This window comes from Dermacentor variabilis, chromosome 9, assembly GCF_050947875.1.
Source record: "Dermacentor variabilis isolate Ectoservices chromosome 9, ASM5094787v1, whole genome shotgun sequence".
Lineage (NCBI taxonomy): Eukaryota > Metazoa > Arthropoda > Arachnida > Ixodida > Ixodidae > Dermacentor > Dermacentor variabilis.
In genome coordinates this window covers 137,195,763-137,202,377 of record NC_134576.1, presented here as the reverse complement: position 1 = coordinate 137,202,377, position 6,615 = coordinate 137,195,763, and positions in this window count along the sequence as shown.

Genomic DNA, 6,615 nt, shown 5'->3' with positions numbered 1-6,615 from the left:
CACTACACCCTGTCAATGTCATCATGCATGACGTTTCTAGTTTTTCATATGAAACCAACAGACAATGAAGCCAAGCAAAGCATAAAATTACTGGTTTATTTTAACTGTATAAATGATAAAAGTATAGCATAATGTGAAGATTTAGGTTCAGATCCCTCCTGCAGGAAGCTGCTACGTCTTTTTTTTAGCTTTCATTTCTCATTAATTCATCATTTCTACATTCCATTGAAAATAAATAAATTAACCTGTGCTTTTCTATGCTTTCCTTGGTTTCATTGTCTGTTGGTTTCATATGATTCTGACTAACAAAAATTGGGCCCTTTGGTTGAGCAAGATGCTTTGCTGGGCTAGTTGATGTGCACGCAATGGAAAGTAGCGCTATACATGAAAAAAAAAAAAAGAGCGAGAAGACAGCAGAGCGCTACCACTGTCCTTTCGCCCTTTTTTTTCCCCTTCATTTATTGCACTACTATCTATCATGCCCTTTGGTTCACCTTCTTGTTTCTAGCTTTTGGGACACGTGCAACAGTGATCAGGACAGCATCAGTTTCTGGACTGAATATCGTGTACTGGTAGTGCTTGTATAAAGCATCAACCGTTGGTGACTGTTAGTGTGAAGAGACAGAGAAACAAAGAAGAGGCAGGGAAATTAACCAGAAAAGGTCCGGTTTGCTACCCTGCATTGGGGAAAACATCGAGGTGATTTAAAGAGATGGTAGTAAGAGAGAAAGGTAGGTACTGAAATGGTGATTGGCACACAAAATTAAAGTGGCACCCTTCGCTATCACAGTCTATCTCATTAGCCTGTAGACCTTGGGAAGCGAATGAGCTCTCTGGCTGCCTGGCATGCATGTTCGTTGTGACCACCATCCTAGTATCTTTTGCTCCGACACTGAGAAGGTGCTTCGTGAGTACACTGTCTAGAACAGCCAGCTGATTTCGTTGTTTGCTGCTAGGTTGTGCCACAGTGAGCAGGTCCCTAAAGCCACTCTATCCTGAATGGCAAGCACCCGGTTTCACTCTAAACCTTCACTACCCTTTTCCTGGTCATGCACAGATATATAATGTAAAGCTAGATAATTCGTTATATCGAGGTTTAACTGTGTGTGTGCGTGTGCGTGTACACGCACGCAGTTAAACCTCGATATAACGAAGTGTGTTTGTATGCGATTTCAGTATGACAAAATTTCATTGCCGCCACAAAGAAATGCCGAGACAGTAAATGAAAACCCGTGGATGTAGATGGTCAAATGATCGAGTTACCAGCGGCTGCTTGCAAACGCACCCCAAATCGCGCGATAAGAGCGACCGCCGAAGTGGAGCCGCATCATATTCCGTATCAAGTCCAAGTGCGATAAGATCCAACCATGCCCAGCGCGCTGTGTACTTTAGGTGCGAGGGTGAGACGGGAAAGATGGTGGCTTCAAGAGTGATGCCTTCACGTGCGAGCAAAGAAGAATAGGGAGGGGAGCGAGCTCGCGGTAACGCGATCAAGCGCGCGCGAGGAGGTGGGGCGGGGGGTAGGCGCGGGTCTCGGCCGCGGCTACGCGTGGCAGTAAGCGCGGCTGAGCGCATGCGCAGTAGCGCACCCTGTTTTAGAGGTAACCTGCCGCATGTGCAAAGAGTGGGCGTGCCGAGACTGCTTGACACCATGTAAGCTGCCTTCCCGCGCGTTTAGTATTGGTGGCTGTGTAATCGTGAGTTTCGGTCACCCGCTGGAGCGAGAGCCAGACGAAGCATTCCCTCCTCGCCGCCGGCGCTTTTCTGGGACGACTCCATCAGCCGCGGGGGCGGAGTGCACGCGAAAGCGTGGCTGGCTTCGCTCAATTCGTACCGCCGATGTGAAGATATCGTCGACGTACACTCGTGAGCAAAAGTATACGGACCACAGGGTCACCGAAAACACAGACTTTCTTTGTAATTAACAACCACAAACGGAAACTGACGAGTGCACTAGAAAACTGGTTATGTCACGTTTCGATTGCAATCTTTACTTTCAAGTTGCATTCACAGACAAAGGAGAAAATTAGTTTTATCGCGCGATCCCTGGTCCGTATACTTTTGCTCATGGGTGTACGTGGCATGAAACCGTAGCATTCGTCGCCGACTCCCAAACTTATCAAAATGTATTGTTTTCTAATTGAATTTTGCTTTTTTCGACTGCCCGATAATTCGGATAATTCCGTGGCCCCTTTCCGTGTAAGAAAAATCGATCGGCGACTGTACTTATCTGCATTAAACGTAGAGTTTCAATACAACGAAATTTTGATATAACAAAGCAAATTGGCGATTTCATTTACTTCGTTATGTCGAGGTTTAGCTGTACTTCATCTCGAAGACACACGTATACTACATCAGTACCGAACGTCATGTTGGCGCTCTCGTCTTGCTTGAAAACGCCAACTTCTGCTTATCAGGACTACGCACTTTTTTGGATACATGCTGTTGCTGCCAAACTATACATCTTTCTCTCTCTCTCTCTCTCTCTCTCTCTCTATATATATATATATATATATATATATATATATATATATATATATATATATATATATATATATATATATATATATATATATATATATAACGAGTTTGCCAGTACGCAACAGTTGAATAGGCACTTGTAGGTTAAGGACGTACGTACGATAAAAACGATGTTCTGTTTCCTAAGTTTCAGCCGGGGTCCGGCCTTCGTGAGGGAATACATGCAACGTTAATGCGTTTTGCTTAAATGCGTTTACGTTATAGGGAGCCCCCATATATGTGCTCATCCGCTATAAAATCATGACGGAAGACAGATTTCTGCTGTGAGACCGGTGCTTGTATCGCTGTCAAATCAGCAGCGAAACGCACCACGGGATGGTTGTAACAACAGGTTCGTAGAGCTAACAAATGTAGCAAAGCAAAATATACAACGAAAGCAGGGTTTACAAAAACAGAAAAGCTTGGCAAAAGCGTGTGCACACGTTTTAACAAAAATGCGACAACAATAATTCGTGCATATCGCTCTTCCTAGATTGAATAGAATAATATGGCACATCAGCAACCAGAAAATTGTTTGGAGTGAAGCGGGCGCATGCTTCTCGCGTGTGCAAACTGCAATTCTGGCGAAGTGGCATAAAAGATGCGATAAAAAAACGAGCTTTTTAGTGAGGAATACGAGAATGTAACTCCCTAATTCAATGACAAAAAGGTTAATGTTCCTGGGTTTATATTTGATTATAAGTCTGTAGCACAATTTTATCACCAGTCAAGGCAATAGTATTGTCGAGGTTATAAACAAGACAGTACAGTCGACATAAATGACTTAAAATATTCACAAGAAAAAAATTTTTGCGGAATTGCAAACCAATTTCCAACAAAACTGTTTCTTTCGAGCAGTTGGAATAAGATCTTTAATTTCCTGTAGTTATAGTAATGTGTATGAAGGTTACGTTTGAAACTTTTCCCGCATATGTAATGCTTTCGAGCACTTATTGTTAGGAATCTTTGGAATCCAGTAATTCATGAACATACGTTTTACTTCACCAGAACGTTAACCAAACGAGGGTTTAATTATTATTCGCAACGCTTCTAGTAAGCCAGAAGAGTTAAACTTCTGCAACACATTTCGCTTAGGCTGCGCCCATTTCTTCTAAATAAAAAAGCTAGTGAAATGCAGACTTCTCTTGAAAATTTGGGAAACATAGCATATAACGGCAGCTCGACGCTTTCGAACGCTTGCTTAAGATTTCTTAAATTGGAGAGATAAGCTGCGAGCGTCTTTTGACGAACAAAAAATATGGGAGAAACGAGGGTTCAGTAATAATTACAACGTTAGATTTAAAGCAAGTACGTGAAAGTTTCTCGGCGCAATTACACTAAAAATTAAGCATATTTTCACGGAATTTGAAGTTCGTGCCTGATGTGTGCATGGTGATTTTTTTTTTTTTTTAGGCGCCTGCAAAACATTTGTAACAATGGCAGTATACACTTTGGAACGCTTGTATAAGTAACATTCCACAAAGGTTGCACTAAACTCACATAGATTAAACATTTATCACTCATCACTCAAAGGACGATTCCTGCTTCAACGAAATATAAACACCGTGCCTCGCATAGTTTACCTAGGAAACCAGAAAAACGAATTAGATGAGTTGTATAACGGATGAACGATAGGAGAAGGCAGGCATTTAGTAAATATGTGCCAACACTGAAGTAACCTTTAAAGTTCAAACTTTCGGTATTTATATCACCAGAAAGGTATCCCCCATTTTCTCAATATACGAAGTCTCTATTCTTCCTTCTTTTTTTCTGCCAGGGAATATGTGCTAGTGTAGCTCTTATGTTGAAAGAATTGAATTATGGGGCTTTAAGTGCCAAAAACATTATTCGATTATTAAGAACGCCGTCGTGGGGGGACTCCGAATCAATTTTGACCACTAGGGCTACTTAATTAACGTGCCCACAATGCATGGGACACGGGCGTTTTTGCATTTATCCTCCATCGAAATGTGGCCGCCGCGGTCGGGATTTGATCCCGATACCTCGTGCTTAGCAGCGCAACACCACCGCCGCTAAGTCACCGCGGTGGGTTACGTTAAAAGAGCGTAAAAATAAAGAGTGGACAGACGTCAGAAGTGACACATATGCCAACAAATAAAACGCAAGGCAGTCGTGTGATGGTATTGTAATGGCTGTGCACGTTCGACAGTGTCGTGTTTTCTCAACACATGAAGCACAAAAAAAAAAAAACACCATGCACACACAAAAATGCGGAAACACCGCACAAGACAACCGCTGCCACAATGATTGGTCACCAAATAGCCCAACTGTCAAGATTCCTGAAGCTCGTTTTCACCAACACATCTATATAGGATACGTGGTGATTCCACAATGAAATTCGACAACCTTTGGAAATATGCCGTGTGTCCCGGCTAACGTTAGACAAGCAGTACGAGAAAAAAAAAATTTACAAAACACGGTGAAGACACAATTTTAAAACCTACAGTGCTCGGTCGTCAGAGTTCTGAAGACCAAGCATCGTAAGGTATTAAGATCGTATTCTGCACCGTACATTAAAGCGAAGTGAAGCTTCATTTGCCTCCTCTCCGGAATTTCCGGGCGCTTCAGTCTTGCCGTCGCGCCACCGTTTCACAGTTTGTGCGTATTGCACGTGCTGTGCTTGCTTTCCTATGCAACAAAAAATACAGGTGCTGGGCTGTGGAGGTCGCGTGCTGGACTGTGATAGCGTAAACATTACAATTTTCCATAGCCTGAAGAGAGCGCTTGGATCTGGCGTCTCAACAGCGTGCTGGCTGCGTACGTGCACAAGGAGCATGTAAACACGCGCCAGCAAAATGGCTCCAAAGCGTGCGCTCAGCGTCGAGGACACCCAGGCGCGAAAAAAGAAGCGCCGCTCGGAACAGGGGCGTTCTCGCTATCGCAGCGAAACGTGGTGCAGACCGCGGATGTACGTGCACAGCGTATGCATATAATTATAATAATTAATGAAATTGCGTACAGCCCCATATTTCAATTAATACTTAACACTTCTGCCACGATGCGATGCGCGATGCGAGTCAACGTTAATGCTCAACCCACTCATAGATTATGCACAATGACGCCCAACGCCTCAATCAAACACGTCTCCCTGTGTATTATGTGGACTACGCAGACAAACAGCACTGGTGCAAGCAAGATAACGTTTTGCATCAACTCGCCACCCGCCGTGATCGCTCAGTGGCTATGGTGTTGGGCTGTTAAGCGCGAGGTCGCAGGATCGAATCCCGGCCACGGTGGACGCATTTCGGTGGGGGCGAAAACACCCATGTACTTAGATTTACGTGCACGTTAGAGAACCCGAGGCGGTCCAAATTTTTACTACGGCGTGCTTCGTAATCAGATCTCAGTTTTGGCACGTAAAAGCCCATAATTTTTACCAGAACTCGCCACACTCGCACCACACTCGGGCTAAACACTGCAAAAATTACACATTCCCCGCCAACAATCGCTAATTATCATGAGTCAAAGCAAACAGTATACAAAACTTCGCTTACATCGATTCCTACAGTGCATGGGATCAGCCAACTTGTTTAAATATTTTTTTTTCGTTGACTAAGTTGGCTAGCGTTAGCTGGAACAGCCTGTAAGGGGTGATCAGTTTTAAGTTTTGCGAAAATTTAAGAAAATTTCCTGTCGCAGATAATAGAATTCTAGTCCTTGGGCTGGGTTATTCACAGTGGCGGACAGTACAGTCGGCGTCACCCTTGTGTAGAGCGTGGCAACGACGGCCTCTGGGGACCCAGCCAGCGACATCTAACGCTAGCTGCTGGGCACCGTTGGGCCCAGCAACTACCGTTAGATGTCGCTGGCTGGCTCCTGAGCGCCCCGAAGACCGCCGTTCCCGCGCTCTACACAAAGGGGACGCCGACTGCACTTGCAAAAGAATTCAAATCACATATTCAACTATTTAATTAAAAAGGTCACGAATTGCCTTTTTAATTAATTATGTTGCCTCACTTATTGCAATTTACGAACTCTAGCCGGTGCGTTTGCAAGGCGTGTCCACCTGGAATGAATTTCCAGAAGGACACCAGTTCGGAGATACGCGCCCTCAAACTGGCCGTAAAAATGCAC